Raw genomic sequence first — 22,966 nt, 5'->3', positions numbered from 1 at the left:
GCACCTTGTGGAACCTAGCCCTGAGATGGTGCCCCTCGTGGTTCCCTGGTGCCTGCATGTGGGAGAAATCCTGACAGTCGTGCAGGCCCCCTCAGTTAGATGTGGAGAAAGCTGGGTGGGAGACAGCTGGAGTCAGAATGAAGATGGCACAGAATGGACTGTGCCATCTCACTGCTGAAGGCAGGCTGGGATCGTTACTGCAGATGTCCACCAGTCACATCAGCAGAACGAGACCAACATTCAAAGACAAAGGGATGCTACCTTCCAAGGAGGCCAGTGAGAGTTTGCAGGGCAGCACCTGGACCAGGTTCTCTCCCCATCCTGTGGTGGTCTATAATCTTCCCCTGGGGGAAGGAGGGAAAAGGAAAGGAACCCAGCCATGAGAGGCAGTTTTAGATTAATTTAATTTGACTAATTGCCTTGAAGCAACTAAATTTTTAAATCTGAAGAGATTAAGGTGTCTGGAAGCAAGATTATTTTTTCCTATCATAAGCAATTTTTTTGTATCATAAGCAGAAATGCAGTGGTCATGATCAAGTTCAATTCAACTACAGAGAAATTAAGTAACATCTTTTGTATATAGCTGAGTAGTAAGTGTAAATATTAAGCCTGCCACACTGAATTTGAGCTGTTTTAACATGCTGCTGCTGCTGCGGATGGCAAATTGACTGACTTACATTCTTATAGTATGCTTTTTAGTTTGGGTAAATCGTGGGTTAGCATTCCAATGCTAGGTTCATTTTGGAGAAGTGGCACAATCTGCCCTCCTGAGGAGCAGAGTTGTCCACCAGATATTCCAAATTGTAGTGGGGATTTGGGTTTCCCATAGTTTATTGAAAGGCAGTTCTTCCAAGCACCCTGGAAAGAAGGACCTCAGTTGCCATGGAGCCTCAGGTCAAAGGAAAGTATTAAAATTTCAGGCCTTTCCCTAATGAATATACTGTGATGCTGGAGGTAAGAGAGTTTTCACTGGGTGTGACCCTTCAGTTCCATATTTTAAAAGTATCAGGGTGAATACTAGAAATTGCAGTCTCTGGCTGACTGAGGGGAGAAGCTCTGCATTTGTATTCCATCCTCATGGACTAAATAAAGCATGAGTTTATGAAAGGATTCATTTCCAAGTATAATTCATAAGTAGTTAGTAGAACACTCAAATGAGAGAGGGGGGAAAAAACCAGTTAGTTCTTTTTAATTACATTTCATTTCTCTTTGACATTCATACAAAGATGATAGAATTTAAGAAGATGTTTTCAAACCTGTTGTTTCTTGAAGTGCCTAGTAATTTTGGAAGAGAAATCTTTAGTCTTATTTTAAAAAGCATGTGTTTGGCAGGGTGGAGTGAGGTGGAATGTTGCCTGTTGGGATACCTACTGTGTATTTTCCTACTAGAAAATTACTGTGGCGTTTTGAGCACATCTTCTCAAAATGTAAATACATTTCATATTTTCCCTGATCTGTCAGTGGGAACCAGAAGAGCTAGAGATGGGGGACCATAAAATTTATTGAAAGGAGCCATTCAGCTGTCAGAGGGGAGGGAGACTGGATAACAGAAGGTGAAGGGATTAGCCAAAGAACATATATGAATAACCCATTGACACAGACAACAGTGTGGAGATGGCCAGAGGAAAGGGGGTGGGGACTGAGTGGAGGTGAGCAAAGAAGGGGGGGCGGGAAATGGGGACATCTATAATAGTATCAACAATAAAAATAAAAAAATAATTAAAATTATAGAATTTATTTATTTATTTATTTTTGTATTTATCTTCAGCTAGAGCAAGAGGGAGAGAGGGAGAAAGAGAGAGAGAGAGAAACATCGATGTGAGAGAGACACATCGAATGGTTGCCACCCACACAACTCCAACCGAGGCCGGGGACAAACTGCAAGTGAGGTACGTGCCCTTAACAGGAACCGAACCCAGGACTCCCTGGTCCGCAGGCTGATACTCTAACCATTGGCCAGGGCAAAATTATAGAATTTTTTAAAAATAAATCAATAAAAGTTGATTTATTAACCGACAAATCATCTTATACTATTTAGGCCTATGAAATAGTTTTTTCAAATTCCCAAAAAATAAAATATCTAAAAATTAAAAACATGTCCATATACATTAGAGCACACACACACACACAAACAACTCTATAAAGATTATCTAAACATTAAAAAGAACATAAGACTAGATCTAAAAAAAAAGTCATGTTTCCTAGAGAGCTGTGTTAGTCTATCGCTACATGTGTTGTCATCCTTGGGCACAATGCTAGTACAATAACTATTAACATTTAACATAGTCGCTTCTGCCGCTTGAGCAGATTTGCATCTTACGGTTTATGTAGTAAATGATATCACCATGGCTTCCACAGTGGATAAAAAATATCAGTAAACATTTTGTGCCAGGTAACATTCATCATCACTTTTCTTGAAAAACAGATATTTGGTACTCAATTTTTTATTAAATTTACTTTTTTAAAGCTCATTGCTGCTAAAAGGGATATTGCAGAGTAAAATAGCATAATTATTAATAAATGACAAAAACATTGCAATGAGAGCATTCACACCATTCTTGAGAGGGCCTATTTCCCACAAATATTTTATGTACACCTAATCTGTAACTTTCTTTGATTCCTGCTGATCCCTCTGCCTAGTGTTTTGTACATTTCAGGCTGCCACATGGGTCATGGCACAGCTGGCCAATAGCACCCAGTGTCTGGTAGAATTTAGACTAGGAGGAGTTAGCTGTCCTTAGCTGCTTATCTCCAAGTGTTTTTAGTTTTATTGGTGAACATTCTCAATATTGTCCATGAAAGAGTGTGTTTAGTTAAGCCAATATTGGAAAGGACAGAGAAAGAGATGGATTGTCATTGGTCACCTTTCAGACTTAATCACATGTTAAGGTGAAAATTCTCTTCATCATGCAGTTAGTTGTCTCACCCCTAGGTAGGCAAGACCATGGCAGAGGCTGGAAGTGCATATGCACGAGCATTGGTGCATTTTAATGCAACTATTAATAATAATACTTGGTTTAAAACATGAAACATCTGGACAAATGCTTAATCCAACTGGCAGTTGGAACAATAAGTGTAGTCTGGCGCTTTCAGAAACAAGCCAAGGTGTAAGGTTACCCTAGGTAGAAATCACATTTCCTTTGCACTGTCTTTTTTTTTTTGTCTGGATTATTCTAATAACATTACACCTCTGCCTTCCTTTACTGTTGACTTCCAATCCCACTACCACACAGCCAAGTGAGTTTCTAAAGATCTATGTGAGAACACGTTGCTGGGTAAAATCCCTCACTGTCTTTCTATTGCATAAAGTCCAGCTCCTCACTATGGCCCAGGAGGCTTTTCATTCTCCAACCCTCATCCACCTGGCCCCCCTCGATTTTAAACTTTTCAGGAACGTATACCTTACCCATCTGTTTTCTTTGCACAAGAACTGCTCAGTATATTTTCTCAAAGGAATGAACATAGTTTACTTTGAGTTGATGAAAGTAAAAAGGAGGGAGTGTCTTGTTAATTTATGGTAATAAGGAAACTCAGGTCCAAATTTTTATGTCCTAAATATCGTTTCTATCTCTAATAACAAAGTTGGACAGCAGAATGCATCACAGGACTAAATCCTCCCCAATAGCAGAGGTGTTGTCATGCCTATAAGCTATTCTGATTCTGTAGTCTCCCAGCCCCTCCCTAATGGGGAGGTAAGTGTGAATTATGGGAAGTCTCTTGTTTTCCCTAACAAGTCAGAGGTTTTGTGTGAATTATAGGGGGTCTGTTGTTTTCCCTAACAGGTCAGAGGTTTTGTTTTAGGTACACTTGGCATACATGAGGAGGAAAGTGCTTCTCTGATTAATTTGGTGCAAACTGGGATATATTATATTGGTGGTAGAAGAATACTTACTTTGAAGTCATGATTTTGAGGTCTTGTGTTCTTATACAACTGCTTTCTGTTGAACCTCTTTTTTAAACATGCTACTGTTCAATTCTATCATGAATGCCTTTCCAAGGACAGTAAATGGTTTCACACACTATGACATCGTTTCCATGGCAACTAATGTATTTTAGCAGAGAGAGAGACTGTGCTAGAAGTAGGCTAAGAAGGACAAATGCAGAAATGGCACAGCATAAAATGTGGGGCAATGCGTGTTGTAGTAAAGATTTTTTTTTTTCTTCTGACTTCTTGTTTAGGAAAAACCTGTGTTACTAGATCTTGGCTTCGTAACTCTTACTAATAAAATTTTTACTGCACCCAACACTGTCCAGTATTTAGCTGATACAGTTTCTCAGTTGTTACTCATATTTGTTTGTTTGTTTGCTTTAACATGATGTATTTCATCAACATACAAACATTTGTAATTTTATCAGTTTTTAAAATACATTATCTTCACCTCACTGCACTCTCTTCTGGCAACCACCCGACTTCCCTGCTGCCCCCTGTAGCAGTGTTTCAAGAGAGGCATTGACTACATTACCTGTCTCTACACAGCATTTGTTTAAAAGTCAGAGCCGTTCCAGCCAGGTTTCGCCCTACCACCTCATCCAGTTGCTCACACCCTCATCCTCTAAGGCTGTTACAGTTTTTCCCTTTTGTTTATTTAGAAGTTTACATGCCTAAGTATACATTTCAGATCATTTTACCAAAAGTCAAGCCCATATATGAGCATTTATATAAACCCTGGTTTAAGGAGATAAACCAAAGAACTTATATGCATGTATTTATGCATAACCAACGGACATAGACAACAATGCTTGGTGGGGGGCCGGGAGGTGGAATAGGGAGGAGGGTGTCTAGGGGAAAAGGAGAAACATCTGTAACAAAAATAAATTAATTAATAAAAAAAGGAAAAAACATTTAAAAAATAAATAAAAATAAAAGGGTGGTGTGGATCATGTTACCCTGCTATTTGCATCTGAATGTACATAGATTATTTTGTTACATGATAATAAAAACCCCTTCTGTGCTCTTAAATAAACTCCAAGTGGAGAGCAGATAGCAGTCAGCTTCCTATTTAAAAGAAAAAGAAACCATGGAATAGATGTTACAACTTATAAAGATAGTAGCAAACCAGTCTATGAGGTGGATAATATCCTCATTTCTGTTTGGGCCAAATGGTGCATTTAAAAAATGTAAACTAGCACTTTAAAATTGCATAGTTTTGTATAAAAACTCTGATTCCTAGCTTCTCATGAAAAAAATTAGAAGTTCTGGCAAAACTAAGCCTGTATTCTCTCCTGACAACAGCCTGCCTAAGTAGCATGGCAGCTGTCCTCTTGCAATGGGGAGGGCTCTTCAGCTCTGCCAACTCCATTGCACCTGCTTTATTCATTTATTCTACCTGCTGGCCTGGCCCCTGTGGGGTTTTTTAATGTATGATCCTTGTTGCACCCCTTCTCTCCACCCATTCACAGAGCAGATAAATAGCAGAGCTAGGAGTGGAACTTGGTTTCCAAGCCAACTGCTTCCTCCCTGGCTGTGGACCAGAATTCTGTGTTCTAAAATACAGAATTTATAGGTCAGTGGTGAGAGGCATCATTAGGTGGTAGAGCCTACATTTTGCACTTTTACTAACTGAAAAGACCCTGCAGTTAATGATACTGGGTATATTGTCATATTTGGGGTGCCTCCCCTCGTTTGCTTCACTTCTGTCAGAAGTCAATTGTATGTACTGCCAGTTGTGACATGCAAGATAGGGGTGCTGCAGGAGAGTATGACCACTTCTATATGCATAGAAAAACTGGCCAGCACGGAAAAGCTCCAGCATCATACCAGGGGCTTCAGATTTTTGATGAGCATGTATTACCTTTCCGGTGAGGTAAATAAATGTTAAGAAGTAAGAACAGCCGGCTGGTGTGGCTCAGTTGTTGAGCATCGACCCATACACCAAGAGGTCACCAGTTCAATTCCCGGTCAGGGCACATGCCCAGGTTGTGGACCCGGTCCCCAGTGGGGAGCATGCAGGGGGTGACCAGTCTCTCTCATGGATGTTTCTATCTCTCTCTCCCTCTCCCTTCCTCTCTCTCTAAAATCAGTAAAGGAAAAAAATTAAAAAAAAAAAAAGAAGAACAAGACAGTAGGACAAAGTATATATGGCACTGTCTGAGCCTGGTGATGTCCTCCCAATGTGGGAGACTTGGGGATGTGCCCCAACCTCCTTTGCTCTTCTCTCCCAGACTAGACCCTTTCCTTTGAATTTCTTCAGCACAATGTCAGTGTGCTGAAGATTCCCTTGGGTGACATCGACTTGTTACCAACTTTGCCTCTACTCTGTGCCCCGCCCCATTTTGAATGCGTACTTATCACTCACTGTACCGATACTAGGGGTGGGTAAGATGGGAGAGGAGGTTTCAGGTACTGCCATCTCAAACCCTGATAGGTTTGTATGTGCAGGTGGACACAGGAGAATGAGCTAGTCTAGGGCCAAAAGGAATGGCTAGAGGAAAATAACATTTTTCCTGGGGAAACAAGGCAATGAGGAGTACCCCATATCAAAGGGCCTAGTTGCCCTGGCCGGTTTGGCTCAGCGGTTGGAACGTCGGCCTGCGGACCAGAAAGTCCTGGGTTCGGTTCCCGCTAGGGGCGTGTACCAAAATAAAACCACACAAAAAAAAACAAAGGGCCTTGTCTGAGCTGGGTCCTGTCTCTGGGGCCTGCCCCAACTGTTGGGCAACAGGAGATTGTAGTGACCCTGAGTGTGGATGGTCTCAAACACTGCACTTCGTGTCTGTGCAGCTGTGGAGGCATCTGGGAGGCCACTGTGAGAGTGGGCCTGTTCCTGGGCTTCAGGCAGGGAGCCAGGGGCCACCCCTTCGCCAGAGAACATTGAGGAGCTTCTGTGTGCATTCTGTATGGGTCTCAGCTTTCTTTGGAATTGTGGCAGAGTCTGGCCCTGCCTGGTCTTTTTTGTGCCTTGGGCCATAAGTTAAGAATAACTGAAGGAACACTGCCCCTGTTGACACGCTTGATATAGAAGTTGCTACCAAATGACTATTTTATCCTCAGTTGCCACTGACATCACACCACGTACAGTCCTGAGGTTCTCACTTTAGTTTTGATTGAATAGAGCTATGATCGTTGGAGCAGAAGGAAGCCATTCAGATGTGAATATGAGAAGACATATCTAGTAATGTGCAGATTTTTTTTGGCAGGTCAATGAATATTTTAAATCTTTTGCAAGTAGAGAAAAGGGTTGAATTGAGAATAGAGGAGATCTGTAGCAAAAGAAAAATACACCTCATTTCCCTCTCAATCTGCCTTTTCTTAAAATAATTAAACAAAATTCAAACTATGTTTTAACTCTTGGATTCATCATGGCCCCTTCAGTCTCCATCATCACATAGGAGATGTGGCTATGACTCTAATGTATTGGATCTCAATTTCTCGATCACATTTTAAAAATAAAACAAGAAACACTAGGGAATATTAAAAATACTGTAATAATAGCTCTGGCCGGTTTGGCTCAGCGGTTAGAGCGTCGGCCTGCGGTCCTGAGAGACCCGGGTTTGGTTCCCACTAAGGGCGCGTACCTCGGTTGCAGTTTGTCCCCGGCCCTGGTTGGTTGTGCGGGTGGCAGTCACTCGATGTGTTCCTTTCACATCGATGTTTCTCTCTCTTTCTCTGTTCCTCTCTCTCCCTCCCACTCTACCGGAACAAAAAATGGAAAAATGTCCTCGTGTGAGGATAAAAAATAATAATAATAAAAAATAAATAAATAAAAATAAAAAATAAAAATACTGTAATAGCGGACTCTCCAGTTTGGATCATTGTTGTTTGTTTATAACTAAAGACATGGGACTAAATTGAAAGAAAAGGTCATCTTCTGGTTATGAATATGCTGTGTGTGATATGTGGGTATATCCTTACTTCCCAACACACACTCCTACTTTTTAATGCAGGAGTGAGGGGGTGGGCTTTAGTGCAATTTCATTTCTTTCTTTTCTGCTTAGTCTGTCATGGCCCCTCATCGCCCTCAGCCCTCCTCCAGCAGAGATGGCACCAGCCCGCCTTGTGTGCACCACTGTGCTCATTGTGTCCCAGCCACAGACCGGCTGGTATTCGAGCAGGGGAGACAGTGAAACAGGTAGTGAATAAAGTGCTGTGAGAGCACAGAGGAGAGAAAATCTAGTTCTGCATAGAAGTGGGACCAGAGTGAAAAGGTGATTTTTGTCCTGGATCCTGAAGAGCAATTAGGAGAAAATTACACTGACCTAGCAGGGTTAGTGAAATTGGAATGATGATGCTAAGCCCAGGGATATGTTGGGGGCTGCATCTATTTTTCTGTCCCTTCCTGACATAGAGACGGGTTGAAAATACCTGGTCAGAGGAAGCAGAAGTGTTCCCCTAACTGGCTGACTTCTTAGCTGACATATACCGTCTCTCGTGACCTGGCCTCTGCCTTAGTTTACCACCTTCCCGCCCCCCAGCCTATCACCATCCTCTTACCACCCCCATCTCTGTCCTGTATCGTGTAGCATTACCAAGCCTCTTGCCATTCTCTGAATATGTGGCTGACACCTCTCTGACTATCTCATTATCCCTTGCCTGCTCTGTCCAGTCGTAAGGTGTCTTTGGTAGGTGCCTATTGGAGTTGTCCCCTAGGCATTTAGAAATATGAGAGTGGTGGGGGCTGGAGGGATGGTTATATCAAGAGAAAGCTCAAAGTTGAGGGATTCTCAGTTCTATTTTTCTATTTCTCTCTAAAAATATAAACCTTTCTATATTCTCCCAAAGATGGAGTATTTGATGTAATCTAAATAGTGGGGAGTACTATAGTCCCCCTTTATCTTCAGGGGATACATTCCAAGACCCCCCATGGATTCTGGAAACACCCTACATATACTCTGTTTCTTCCAGTACATGCATACACTTTATGTCTTCTCTTTGACACATCTGAATTACCAGCACATCTACTCTTGCACTTTAGGGTCATTATTAAGTAAAATAAGGGTTACGTGAACCCAAGCATTATTGAACTGATAACCGAGATGACTACTAAGTGACTAATGGGCGGATAATGTATATAGCATGGATATGCTGGACAAAGAGATGATTCACGTCCCAGACTTGACGGAGCAAAATTTCATACGCTACTCAGAATGGTGTGCAATTTAAAACTTAAGAATTGTTTTTTTCTGTAATTTTTCATCTATTATTTTAAGACTGGAGGTAACTGAAACCACAGAAAGTGAAACCATGGATAAGGGAGTTCTTTTTTGGCCAGGGCCCTGTCCTTTGGCTTCTATTCTTGTAGTGGATCACAAATCTGAGACATTTATAGATCAGCTTTTAACCTGGGGAATCTGGGTCACTTCAGTCATGTTTCTCAAACAAAACATCACTACTTCAGCAGAAAAAATAAAAGCATGGAAAATGCCCTAATGCCTACAAACCCACAACTGAATATGTAGTCAACAATTTTAAATGTCTGTGTAACTACATATGCACACCCATATCTCTACACACACATAGAGGAGATGAGGGGGCCTATCTTGTCTTAAGCCTTGGAAACTTAAAACTTGAATACTGTAGTCCTGGTTGGTTTGGCTCAGTAGTTAGAGCATCGACCTGTGCACCAAAGAGTCATGGATTCGATTACAGTCAAGGGCACATACCTTAGTTGCCGTTCAGTCCCTGGCTCTGGTCAGGGTCATGCGGGAGGCAACCAGTCAATGTGTCTCTCTCACATCGATGTTTCTCTCTCTCTCCCCCCCCCTTCCCCCCATTCTATCTGAAGATAAATGGAAAAATATCCTCAGGTGAGGATTTAAAAAAAACAATTTGAATAGTCTAAACATCTATGTGTTGAATAAGGAAAAAGTAGGAAACTAAATTGGTCAATTTTTTAAAAAATGACTTTTTAAAAAATGTAGAAGTCATTTAAATAAAATATACCTCTTTTTCACTTGAAACATTTCATGACCAAAATTTATTTATTCCCAACTTTTCAGGAACACAACCTTTATTTAAGAAAGATATACCTGTTTCTCCCTGGCCAGTGTGGCTCAGTTGGTTGAGCATCATCCCATGCACCAAAAAGTTGCCAGTTCAATTCCTGTTCAGGGCATGTGCCTGGGGCTGTGGGCTCCATTCCCAGGGTGGGGTGGAGGGCACAGCCATTTGATGTTTTGCTCTCACATTAATGTTTTTCTCTCTCTTTCCCTCTCCCTTCCTCTCTCTCTAAAAATCAATAAAAACATTTAAAACAAAATTTTATACCTGGTTTTAAAAACAAATGCCACTCTTCTTTCTAGATGGGGTTGCAATGTGAATTTTACTTCTAGGCAATTCTGTTTCATCCATCCCTATCTTCTTTGAAACAGTGGAGCTGGTGCCTAAAAATATCCAAGGTCACATGTGCTTGCTGGGAGTCTTTGAAGTTAAAGCTGTGACATCCTTCTGGTTTATGACTGCAGGATGATGTGTCTATATATTGTCTTTGTTAATTAACTTCATCTGTTTAGTAAGCAGGAAACAGAAATCAGATGATGCCGTATATGCATACATGGATAAGATTCCTTGTTCAGTGGTGAGCCAGCAGCTCCAAACGGTTTTTCAGTTTTCCTTTTGTTACTGGTTGCTAAAGTGTTGTGGAGTGAAGGCTCATTCTTTCATGGCCTATTGTTGAATTGGGCATCTGTGTGGTTGCAGTTGTGCCATGTGCTTAGGAGAGGTTAAGTTTCCCCAATACATTGGAAAAGGGTAATGATTCACCAATTGTTTTTTTCGTGGCAGATGAAGAAGTCTTTCACCTTTTAAACAGAAAATTTCACTCCACAAATCAAAATGACAACCTTCCTAAACCTTGGAACTATGCAGGAATGGAAGTCAGACTTTCTCTGTATACATACATGCTCCCTTTGGTGAAAAGTTCTCTGTATTACTCTTTTCTAGTTATAAGGAAACCAGTTAAAATTTCTGGAGAGAGAGAATTCCCATTTTTTACAGCTTGGCAATGTCTAGATTGCAGTGGGTTAGCCGAAAGAAAAGGCATATTTTGACTGGTGGCATCTCTTTTGTTAAGACAGGACAGCATGTCACAGAAGCAAGAAAGAGATGGAGTGACGTGGGGTTGCTAAGGTACAGGCTGTCATGACATGCTCCTTAGCACGTTCTCTCCCTCCAACTTTCATGCCGGTTCTCTTGCTTGTCTGCTGTGAGTTCATGATTTGAATGCCCATCTGCAAAAGACAATATATGAGCTTCTGATTCTCTTCCCCATAGTCATTTTTACTTTCCTTCATTCTGAGTCATCTTTGATTAAACAAAACAAAGATGCTACTGTTAATTATGCATCCTTTGAAACAGCATAAAAATTCTCTTTTGTATATGGAGAGGGGTAGATAGGGACAGTAATTTATAATGGGGGTGTTTTAAACCATGGAAGAAAGATGCTAAGAATCATACTGAGCAAAGTTTGAGTCTCTACTAAGATATGAGAAATTGCTTCTGCTTGCTTTTCAGTTTCCTCAAACCTTTTATTTTCCTCCCTAAACATATTGTCAACATAACTCCATTCAACCATTTTTATTCTCTTTAGACGCCTTATTAAAACTGAAGTTTATGTTCAAATAGCTAAAATTGCAAATAATAAATGAGGTACTATACTATGAGCAGGTTGTAGATGGAGTGTATGAGCAAACTGGAAATCTGCCATCTCCCTGCTAGCACTTTAAAGATTAATGTGAAGTGGGCATGGGTGCCATCAGAATTAGCACTCCGCTTTTCCAGGGCCTTGGCACAAGGTTCTAAGGTAATCCTGGGGCTAGAATTCTGTGGACAAGTTGGTACAAGCTGATGAATTGGCAAGCCTCCCAGAGACAGGAACCCCAGCTAATGGGAAACGGGGGTCATTCTAAGAAGGTTGTTTTGACAATGAGGGCCACCCACAGTCAGACAGGAAGTGAGACAGATATGTACTGGAGGTAGGGGGAAATTTAAGCCAAGAGGTAAGTTGAACAAGACCTTGGAAAACTCAAAAACTCACTTTTAGTGTGTTCCAACAACGTATGACTTATAGATACTCTGAGGAAGGGGTGTGTGTGTGCGTGCGTGCGTGCATGTATGTGTGTGCACGTACTTATTGAAGACCTCCATTCTTATCTTTAATGACTTTTGAAAGTTAAAATCTTATGCTAGCTTCTTTTGGTGGTACAGGGCCAGGTCTCTGCAGTTTCAAGAAGGTGTTTGTGGCAACTGTGTCTTTGCAACAATTGTGTGAACAAGAAATAAATTGTGGGTAAATTGATGGTAGCAAATGGAAATTCTATGATGGTGTTTCGTGGGTGGTTTGCAGGCAGAGTGCTCAGTTCTCTTTTGATGTCTTTTTTTTTTTTTTCTTCTACAGTTTTTTGAAGAAGCAGGATGCTGATCTAGACGTGGAAAAAGTAAGCTGATAAGTTTCACACTGATAACACATGCCTTATAAATTCAAAAGGTTTCCCTTTGGAACCCAAGATTTGGTCCACATTGAACTTGAGATTGTGACTCTGAGTCCATAGGTTTCTAAGAGAGAGATAGAAGAGTTGGAGATGGAGCTGGTGTGTGAAATAGAAAGTATTAACTCACTTAGGTGAACCTGCTGTTTTCCCCTTTCCCAAAGTAGAGTTGTAATACCCAGTTTTGCTAAGTATGAGAACATATGTTTTAGCTCTAAGATATGTCTCCTTACCTCAGAAATAGAATGGAACAGGTATCCTGTGCCTTATGAGCCTTTGGGGCTGGTGAGGAATGGGTAGCACCCCGTCTTCAAGCTGGTTAAGGGGAGTCCTGTTTAGTCCACTCACTGTTGTTCTCTGGCCTCAAATGGGCTACTGCTTACCTCTGCCCCTAGTTGCACCTTTGAATTACAGTCATTGTGTAACAGGTCATTCTTTCATTCACTTAATATTTTTTGGTGCCCACTGAACTCTATTGAGACAGATGAATGTGGCAGATGAGTACTCAGGTGATTATTCCAGTGTGATAGAGCTGTGCAGGAGGGGCTCTGGGAGCTCAGACTGAGGGCTAGGCTCTCCAGAAAAGCTCCTTGATGGAGGGGATGCATGAAAGACTCATGTATGTGTTTCTGCAAACATGTTTGTTATCTCTGCTTGTACTTCTCTCACCTTCCATGTGCCTTGGGTTCCCCTGAAAGGCTGGACTTAAGTCTCACTAGCCACCCATGAGATCCTTTTCTGCCCCAGGCTCCACTGCCCAGTTCCATTGCTTTGGGTGTAATTCAGCAGTTTTGAGTTGTGTTCCTCAGTTCCCTGGCCACTCAGGGCTGCCACTTCATTGTCTGAGATTACTTGGGGTTATTTCTCATTTTAAATTTGGGTGAAAGATTCTTCTCCCTGAACCAGCACCATTCCATATGCAAACATTCTGTCTTTAAGTTGAGGAAGTGTACTATCTGAAAATCCCTTCTAGAACAGTTATGAGTATCCCCTGACCTTTGACCCATGCAACCCCCCAGCTCCTGCAGAATGGTCTAAGTTCTACCTCTGTCATGTAGTTCATACAAACCAAAGGAACTCGGGAAAATAAAAAGGCTCTAGTCAGAACCAGGCAGAGCGGAGCCTTTCAGAATCCTTGTGTGCTTAGGCTTTGGCTGTGGAAACCAGGGTTGGCAAATGCACTCCTCTGGGGGACAAGGGATAAGCACTGTGGCCCTCCTGGGCCAGGCCAGACTCACAACAGGCTGGAGACTTTGGGTGCCAGGAGCCACCTCAGGATGGCGTAGCACAGAACATCTGGAACCTCTGGTGGAGCAGTCCAGGAAATGCCTGGTGGTGTTCCAGGCTGCAGGGTGTGCCCTGCTTTGTGCAGCTCAGGCTGAGGTGAATCCTGCAACCATGAGTGAGGGAGGTCCAGTTTATGGAGAAGGCAGGTCCATTAACTTGTATTCCCACTACAACCCAATGCCCAGCAGACAGGAGCACTCAGTAAATGGGGTGGGAGGCCCTAAGTGGAATGAATTCAGTTTTTGCTTCAGCTCTGTTGTTCACTTGCTCTGAGACCTTAGGTAAATCTTTCCTCCTCTTGGGAGCTCATTTTTCTCATGAGTAAAGTGGTCTCTTTCCAGGACCCAGTTAAATTCTTTATTTTTTCATTTAAAAGCACAAACCACACATATTTCTTGGTTTTCTGATTTGGGCTTTGTGCCAAAAAGGATAAAGGGCTGTTAGCCACCAGTTTGAAGAATGCTTAATAAGACTCACCACAGGTTGGGAGCTCCTTGAAGGCAGAGCCTTGTGTGTGCTACCTGGAGGTACAGTGAGTGTCTAATGAAGAAATGAACAGTGTGGCCAGACCTGCCATGTGGGTGGGGTATTTGTAAGTATTGAGGGAATTCAGAATAAGAGAAGCTAAAAATGGGGTAGGAGATGCTTCGTGGGCTGTGTGAATCTGAGCTGCCACTGAAGGGCTCTGTCTGCACCCTCTCAGTTGAGTAGTTAAGACCTGAAAAACACTTAGCTGCCCTTTGGGAGTTCACTGTTTTAAAATCTAATTTAAAAGCTCCAAGTCCATAATCTTTTTCTAATGCTGGAAGTACTGTTGAGTACAGATGTATCAACTGTTCTTTTTGCCCATTTCTGTATCTGCCATTGTACAACTAAAAGATGGCAGTTGGCCAGTCCAAGTGAAAAAAGTCACGCAAGTCAGTGTTTTTTTAATGGAATTTTGAATTTTTTCTTTCAGTTGAATGTTTTTGTAAAGACAGAACTATGAATGGAAAATCAGTTTTATTTTGACATGCCAAAGATAAACAATAAATTCTGTAATTATGAATGATTTTCTGTAGTTTATTGGACTTCCATTACATACTGAGTACTTTACATGTGTCACCCTTGACCATTGCTATAATCTTGTGAGAGAACCATGTCCCTTATCAGGAGTTGCTCGAGGCACCATAGTAGTAGCAAGGATTCTAATCACACCTCTCTGGGTCTAGAGCCTTCTCTCCCCTATACCCTACCTTACCTTGAAATTGCTATAACATTTGAGACAACATATTTGTATGACCTTTTTAAAAAATGTTTAATGAGTAAGTAATTAAAAAAGAAATGTTACTTTCTAGAGAGGTCTTCCTTGACACTCTCCCTCCCAGTCTGCATGGAGTTGCCGGACCACCTTGCACTTCTTCAAAGCTATCGTTGTTGTATAGTTGTTTATATAGTAACTGTGTACTTAACTGTGTTCTCTACTGAACTGCAAGCTTTGTTGGGTCTGAATCCTTACACATGCTAAGTCTAGTGCCTGGCCCCTAGTGCCCTCTTAAAAGATTAACTTCATGCATAAATGAATGCCACATGACCAAATTAAGGAGTAATGAGAGCCAATGAAAGCCATTTTGATAGGTGGCAATGTAAAAATATTATTGTGTACACCAGAAAGCATGTTTCTCTTCTCCATCTTTGGGTTTTATCTGTGGAAACCATGCTTGTTAATAGCATTATGTGGAGATAAGACAATTATTCTTTGGCTTTCTCTCCAAAAATACAAAGTTTCAAGCAGACAAATGAATGGATAATCCTTAAAAATGAAGGAATATGAGCACGCAAAGAGAATCTGAAGATAGAAGAGGGAAGAGCACAAGAGAAATACTAATACTTTTTTTCTTGCACAGAATCTTCTATAATTATTGAGGGATATACTTCTGAGTATGGTTTCTGTAAATCAGATTTAAATACATAAAATATATCTTCTAAAAGTGAAACTCAATAAATAATAATAATATGAAAAAATAAAATAAAAATGAAACTCATATTCAAGTGAATTTTAAAGACTACATAATCAGGTTACGTCAGAGGAACAAAATGCATTTTTTTAAAGTAAAACTTATTAAATTGAATCATCCTATTTAGTAATTTATATCACAATTTAAATGGATTTGATCAAAATAACATCTGTTTTGTCATAACTACTCTCAAAGGGCTGAGGAAAGAGCTTTGGTTTTTGTGTATTCTACATGGCCTTGGTCTAGCATGATTAAAAGGATTTTGGCACCTGCCTTGAGAGATGCCCCTCTCAGTTCTGTAGTTTTAGTGAGAGCAAGAATTCCTGTGTTTCTATTCCAACTGTTTGCAGGATTTAGATAGGTGCCTTCAGGCCACAATTATGGCCATAAATACTACTGTCTGTTTGATGGACAACGGCATCCCCAAATAAAAAATGTTGTTTAAAAAGAAAAGCAAATAGAAAATTGCCTCCTGCTTTAGAGATATTTCCTTATAGTCAGTGAATTCCTTGAAATGTGTTAGTCTATAAATGTAAAATGTATATAGTAGTTGTTCATTTTTTCAGTGTTTCTTTATTGGGAAGGAATAAGATTTCCAGGGATCAGAAGGTTGGCAGTGCTTACCTGCGTCTAAAGGCTTGGGAATGCTGGTCGTGGGGAAGACCTGAGGTTGTGTCTAGGTGGGAATGTGAGGAGGTGGAGGTGTGGCAGGGCAGGCACCATCTCACTGAGTGTGCTAGTTGCTATAAGGAGGTAGGGGAGAGAGTAAGAGGAGGAAGAAAAGCCTACAGCCTGTGTGGCTTAGTTGGTTGGGTGTCATCTGGTGCATCAAAATATTGTGGGTTTGATTCCTGGCCAGGGCATATATCTGGGGTTGCAGGTTCATGTATGCAGGAGGAGCCAATTGAAGTTTCTCACTCTCACATCAATGTTTCTCTCTTTCTCCCTCTCCTTTCTGTCTCTAAAAATCAATAAAAATATATTTTAATAAAAAAAAGGAGGAAGGAAAGAACAGCATAAGCCAAACTCCCTGTCATCTGTAGAAGCCATTGCTTGCTGAATGGAGGGCTGAATGGAGGGGAGGGCTCACCAGGTACTTATGGGGACTGGAGAGGGGCAACTCCCATGTGCAGATGGAAGTTGTCCGTTAAGCTTCTCTTTTATACATGTGTAGAGCTGCCAGCCCCAGGGCCTATGGGATTTAAGTTTAGCCTTGGAGCCTATAGGATACCAAGTTAGCTTCCATTCTCCATGACCTCTGCTCCAACCTCACACACAGATTGGCCCATTCTACTGGTGATCAGGCATCAGGAAAAACCAGCCTCTGTATCCCTGAGGTAATAAAAACCAGGCTTCACACAGCCTGCTTTCCAGGTGACTGGGGATCAGGAAAAGGGAATGGCTTTGGATTGGGGGTAGGCAGTGTTTAGGAAGGAAGAACTTTCTTAGAATTCTGTTTTAGACTGAAGAGCAAGTATTTTTAGTCCTGGACTCAAAATAGTTGTTATGTATCACCCATAATAACTGACCAACTTTCTTTTACATAAACCTCTAGATTGTAAAACTAAGTGCTGCTGTCCAAGAAGAAAAAACATGCCTTCTGCCAGTTAAGATTTCCAAGATAATAAAATATGTCTCTTCCTAAATATTACAAACTCAAGGAGATATTTATGACCCTTGGAAGAGCTACAGATAACACTATTTACACTGTCATTCAAGGAAAGAGTTGAAAATGGGGGTGACTTGTCTAGTCTTGAATGTAGAGCAGTTAATTCACTCGATTCTCAAACAGTAATGGACACCTGTGGACCAACCACTGTTCTAGTCCATATGTGTTGTCTTATTCTGTTGCCTTATTTATAAGGGAGGAAAATAAAGCTCAACAGAAGTGAAATGATTTGCCCAAAAACTTACATCTAGGAAGTGGCAAGATCCAAAAATAAGCCTGGGATTTGGCACATCCTTCTCTTTCCATACCACAGTGGATGTTCTTTTGTTCTGAGGCTTAGCAGAGAAGAAGACAAATGACTCATCATCAGCCTCGTGTATTTAACTGGTAATTTTATATGCATTTTTCATTTTCTCTTCACTAAATTTAAAAAGACTTTCTCCCCTATTTGTGATTTTGAAAATAGGAAGGATGTTTTTATTAAGGAGAAATTAGAAAACTTAAAAGAAGAATCATCTCTTTAAACCTGACCTGGTTCCACCAGATGGTCCCCTAGGTGACAGCATTAGAATGACTTCCAGGGATGGCATTCTGTGGCAATGGGAGTCCAGGGAAGCCTATGGGACATTCATTGTCTTTCCACAGCCCATTCCTAGGCTCAGGGATCATTTTATTATATTCCTTATCTCAATAGCATTCATCATTCTACAAGACAAGAGCAGGATATTACCAGGAGGAACGCTGCCCACATTGTAATAGAGAATCAAGACGAGTTTCCACTACTCTGTAAGCGTTCTCTTGTAGGCATGAGATGCTGCATAATTTGTTCCACTGTAGCTGGGCCTGCTGGGTAGAGGTTGGGATTATTTGGTTGTCTTCCCTTCATAGATGTATTGTCTGCTGCAATCGAACTGTAAAGGAGAGGTTAAGTAAAATATGTATGAAGAAGGGCTTAAAGATGCTGTGGTTCCTGCCCCTAAACACTCTTTCAAAATATGTTTTTATTGATTTGAAAGAGAGAAGAAGGGAGAGGGAGAGAGAGAGAGAACCATCTATCGGCTGCCTCCTGCATGCTCCCTACTGAGAAACGAGCCCGAAACCTGGGCATGTGCCCTGACCAGGAATTGAACTGGCGAGCTCTTGGTCCATGGGATGACACTCAGTCAGTTGAGCCACAGGGCCAGGGTGCACTTTTAAAGGCAGAGTTGCGCTTGTTCTGAGACTGGTATGGAATAAGCTATAAAAATACACTAAAATTCAAGCTTTTCCTTTAAAGTTAATACTGTGCACTTTTAGCCCACAACAAAATTTAATTTAAGCAGAAAATCTTCTGGATTGACTTGTTGTAATGCCATAACAAATGACCATAAACTTGGTGGCTTAAAACAACAGGGATTTGTTTTCTTACGGTTTTAGAGGCCAGAGTCCAATCTCAAGATGTCAGTAGGACAAAATTCCTTCCAGTGGCTTTGGATTACTTGACTGTCCAGCTCGTAGTGCCTATAGGTGTTCCTTGACTGTTGGCCACATCACTCCAGCCTCTGCCTCTGCCTTCATACGGCCTTTGCCTCTGTGTGTCTCTGTCACACCTCCCTCTGCATCCCTCTGACAAGGCTATCTGTGATGGCTTTTAGAGGCCACCAGGCAATCCAGAATAAGCTCCTCCTCTCAAGACTCCTAACTCTATCTTATATCATACCATGCCATATAAGGTGTAGTCACAGATTGAAGTGAATATCTGAAGGAGGAGGTGGACATGTTTCTGCCTCCCACAATTTCTCTTAGGGAATTTCTATATTTTTCATTTCCTGAAACAAAGCTTGTGACCACGTGTTTCACACACTACTTTAGTGACTTTGATTTTCTTATAAGGGGCCACTTGGAAGACCTAAGACCTGACCTTGTCTCCTAGATCTCAGAATAGGCAAGACCATGCCTATCTTCTTTCTCAGATTGGGGTTAATGTAGGGGTGAAGAATTCTGGATTCTGAGAGGGGGGGAGGGCTTTGAACTCAGATCCTTCCAGTCTTGGAGGAAACTGAGGTTGGAGATGCAGGGTCACCAGAGTCAGGAATGGAGATGGGACCAGCACTTCCACTTTAGCCCACCTCTTTCAGGTGTTCCCACAGACCCCCAAGCTGTCCTTTATAATGTGAGCCTCTAGGTCCTTCATGTGAGAGCTCTCCAACACCCGAAACCCCATGCCTGCAAATCCTGTTTTCCTGGGGCAACAGCCCTAGTCCTTACACATATTCTTACATTACTTGATGTCAGGAATTCCTCCTAGATGTGTTCCCATTATGTCATTGCCTCTTTAAAAACATGGCTCTCATACATGAACAGTTTTTCAGAGATGGCTCATCTAGGGTAGAGTAAGGACTCTATGCTTAGACTGTTAGGTCTTAGGAGATGTACATATTTTCTGCATCTTTATATGTTGTACTAATGCAGACCAGGATGACATCTCACATTTAGCTGCTCTGTCCCACCTTCAGCTTGCACTGTGCTTATGTTCAATACAGATCCTTAAGACTTTACAACATGAATTGCTTTAAACCTTTACCCTTTGTATCAGCCACGTAGAAGAGCTGGGTTTCTGTCAGCAGCAGGAACAGATCAGAATGCAGTCCGGACAGGAATCCAGAAAACAGATAGATCTGTGGGCTGGGGCATGCTCGTGGGGACGGTACCAGCAGCAGGCAGCAAACAGAAGGCAGTTAGCACAGTCTGGTAAGGCAGAGCGCTGGGGAAGTCCTGCAGGCGGCAGTCTAGAACGACATGTTTATAGCAGCACTGTCTGGCTTACCAGGTCGAGGGGCCAGATGACAGGAGTACTGGTGTATAGGAACAAGACTCCAACTGGGAAGTTGATAAAAAGAGTTGGGTCCAGAAGAACAAGTTACAAGAACCAACTGCTGAAAATGGGTGGGGCTCAAGACAGGAGCTTGAGCCCAAAGGATAAAAGCCCAGGTCTGAAATCAGAGAACATTGCTGTGAGTCTGAGTGTCAGTGGCCCAGAGCCTCCCCCACTTGAATGGGGTCAGAGTTGCTGCAGAACTGTGAACAGGGGTGAGTTGTCCCAGCGGAGCAGATTGGAAGCTCTACAGCAGGCGATAACATATATATATTAGATATTTTTTACAATCAAAAGCAGGATTTTATCTCTTAATTTGGGGGATTCTTTTGTTGTTGTTTTGGTCAGTACTGGCAGTCATTCCAACCTGTTGAAATCTTTTACAATTTTTATTCTTTCTTCCGGTTAAGTAACTATCCCCTTTCAGCTGTGAATTGCTTATGATCATAAGCATATCTGGATGAAAACGTTAGCCAAGGACGAATGTTCCTGCTGTGCAAGAACCTCCCTCCAGGTTGATGTTGCTCCTGTGTGGTATCGGTGCCCTTGGAAGTGGTCATTCAGTCCACTCTAAGTTCACCACACTGAATTGTCACTTGGCCCAGGATTCCCTGTCTGATCAGCTGTGCTTTGAGTGACTATCAGATGCTTTGCTAACATGCAAGTGCTCTGTGTCCACAACCTATTACTCTGATAGTCCTGGGAGGTGCCCTGAGATGGGGTAGTGCTGCGGGCAGGGAGGCTTTGCAGAGTGCTTGGTTCTTCACTGCTCTGAGGGCAAAGCAGAGGTGCCCGGTTGTTCACATTGGTATCAGTGGATTTCAGCCCTGAGCCCCACTTCCTGTAGCACACTCTGGGTGTTGGCCTGTGGATGAGTCTTAAGGAGAGATAGAGCCCCATATTCAGACGTGGAGCCCCAACCTTTGTTTTAAGGGTCCGTCTCTATTAAAGATCCTCCTTCGTGGTGTATGCGTGGTCTGTGAAGAGCACCGAAAAGGCTGCACATGGTGTGATTCACACTGTTGGGCGAATGCTGCTGCTCCTTAGAAAGCGGAATGGTGTACATTACGTTGTGAAATGTGTCACTACTGAATATAGTCTGAGTGTACAGTGAGGGGAAGGAAGTGACATGCTGTGTGGAGCATTTATGTTAACAGAAGAGGGGATAAAACAGCAACTTACTCATTGGCATAGTCTTTCCAAACAAGAGAAAGTGAGAGGGTTTCAAGGTCATGGGAGGCATGTGATGTAGTGGAAGGAGTATGTGCGCCTCGGGGACTTGCGTAAGGCCTGGCTGCGCCACTGAAGAGCCGTGTGATGTTGGCTGTAGGGGATGCAGGTAGTCATCAAGTGTAAACTTGCAACTGTGGGGAGTATCTGAAGTGGGGTGCAAGGTGCTGTGAAATACATATGAGAGAATCCCAAATAGAAGTTAGATGAAAAGACGCTGATGAAGAGAGCACATAATTTACCAACTTCTATTTGTTGTTCCCCCTTTGGTCAGTATTGGCTGAGGATTGGATAACTGTCAAGTATGATATGGAGTAGATTCATACTTAGGGTAGAAAACTGGACCAGGGAAGGTTCTTTTCCACAATATTATTTTTAACAAACAAATCTTTGTGTTTGGTGAAGATTTTGTCCATCTTTAGAAGAACATTCTGAAAAGTAATCCTCTAGACTGGTGGTAGGGGAAAGAGTAAATTGTTTTTTAATACTCTCCTGAGGATATGATTTATTGATTTGAGAGAGAGAGGGAGAGAGAGAGAGAGAGAGAGAGAGAGAGAGAGAGAGAGAAACACATCAATGTGAGAGAAGCATAGATCAGGTGCCTCCCCAACCAGGGATTGAACCCACAATTTAGGTATGTGCCATGACCGGGAAGCGATCCCGACACCTTTTGGTGTATAGGACGATGCTCCAACCAACTGAGCTACCTGGCCAGGGCGGGGGAAACAGTAATTTAAAAAACAAAGTAATTGCCACTTTGCCTACTATGCTATTATCAAGTGTATCAAGTGAGGGGAAACATTTTTGATCCCACATCAAGGTGATGCTTATTGCAAAAAAGTAAATTTTTTGTTGTTGTTAATCCTCACCTGGGGATATTTTTTCCATTGATTTTTAGAGAGGGTGGAAGGGAGGGAGGAAGGGGGGAGAGAGAGTGAGTAATACTGATGTGAGAGAGTTGGTTACCTCCTGCATACACCCTGACCAGGGCCAGGGATTGAATCTGCAACCCAGGTATGTGCCCTTGACAGGAAATTGAACCCATGACCCTTCCGTGCACGAGCAAATGCTCTAACCACTGAGCCATGCTGGCCAGGGCACAAAAAAGTAAATTTGATAATGGGAAAAAGTTTGTGCACCCCTTAGGTATTGAAAATGAAATAACCTATGAAACCTATTCATGAAATTTAGAAGTTGTCACAGTGAGCCATAGTGAAGTTTGGTGTGGGAGAGGCCTCATTGGCAAAATGTCAGTAGTGCTTTTTTCATATATAACCCCTGAACTAGTAGAACAAAAACTCTGACAGTTACTATATTTACTGTATTTTCTTGTGTTTGTGTTAATAAATATTGGCTACTAGCCAATCAAATAACTTTTTATTATTCAATTGCTACAGTGGCTGAGAGGAAAATATAATTAGGCTTTTGTGTTTTCTAGATAGTAAATTTAACAACAGCAACAACAAGAAGTCATGATATAATGTATTTGGAATTTAAAAACTTCAG

General features: G+C 41.8%; 1 protein-coding gene across 6 annotated transcripts in view; it reads left to right on the top strand.

The window, feature by feature from the left end:
- FYN (FYN proto-oncogene, Src family tyrosine kinase) overlaps nucleotides 1-22,966 on the top strand; it is a 205,532-nt gene that overhangs the window by 16,018 nt on the left and 166,548 nt on the right. For 5 of the 6 annotated variants that reach the window (XM_036248074.1, XM_036248079.1, XM_036248078.1 and 2 more), the window contains one exon: nucleotides 12,333-12,372. The gene's annotated coding sequence lies outside the window, so the exon portion shown is untranslated. Of the gene's footprint in view, nucleotides 1-10,897; nucleotides 11,066-12,332; nucleotides 12,373-22,966 lie in introns of those variants that run through there. The other variant, XM_036248077.1, reaches the window with a different exon arrangement.

The sequence above is a fragment of the Molossus molossus genome, unplaced genomic scaffold (genome assembly GCF_014108415.1).
Source record: "Molossus molossus isolate mMolMol1 unplaced genomic scaffold, mMolMol1.p scaffold_m16_p_8, whole genome shotgun sequence".
NCBI classification, from domain to species: domain Eukaryota; kingdom Metazoa; phylum Chordata; class Mammalia; order Chiroptera; family Molossidae; genus Molossus; species Molossus molossus.
This window is presented reverse-complemented; position numbering and strand designations above follow the sequence as displayed.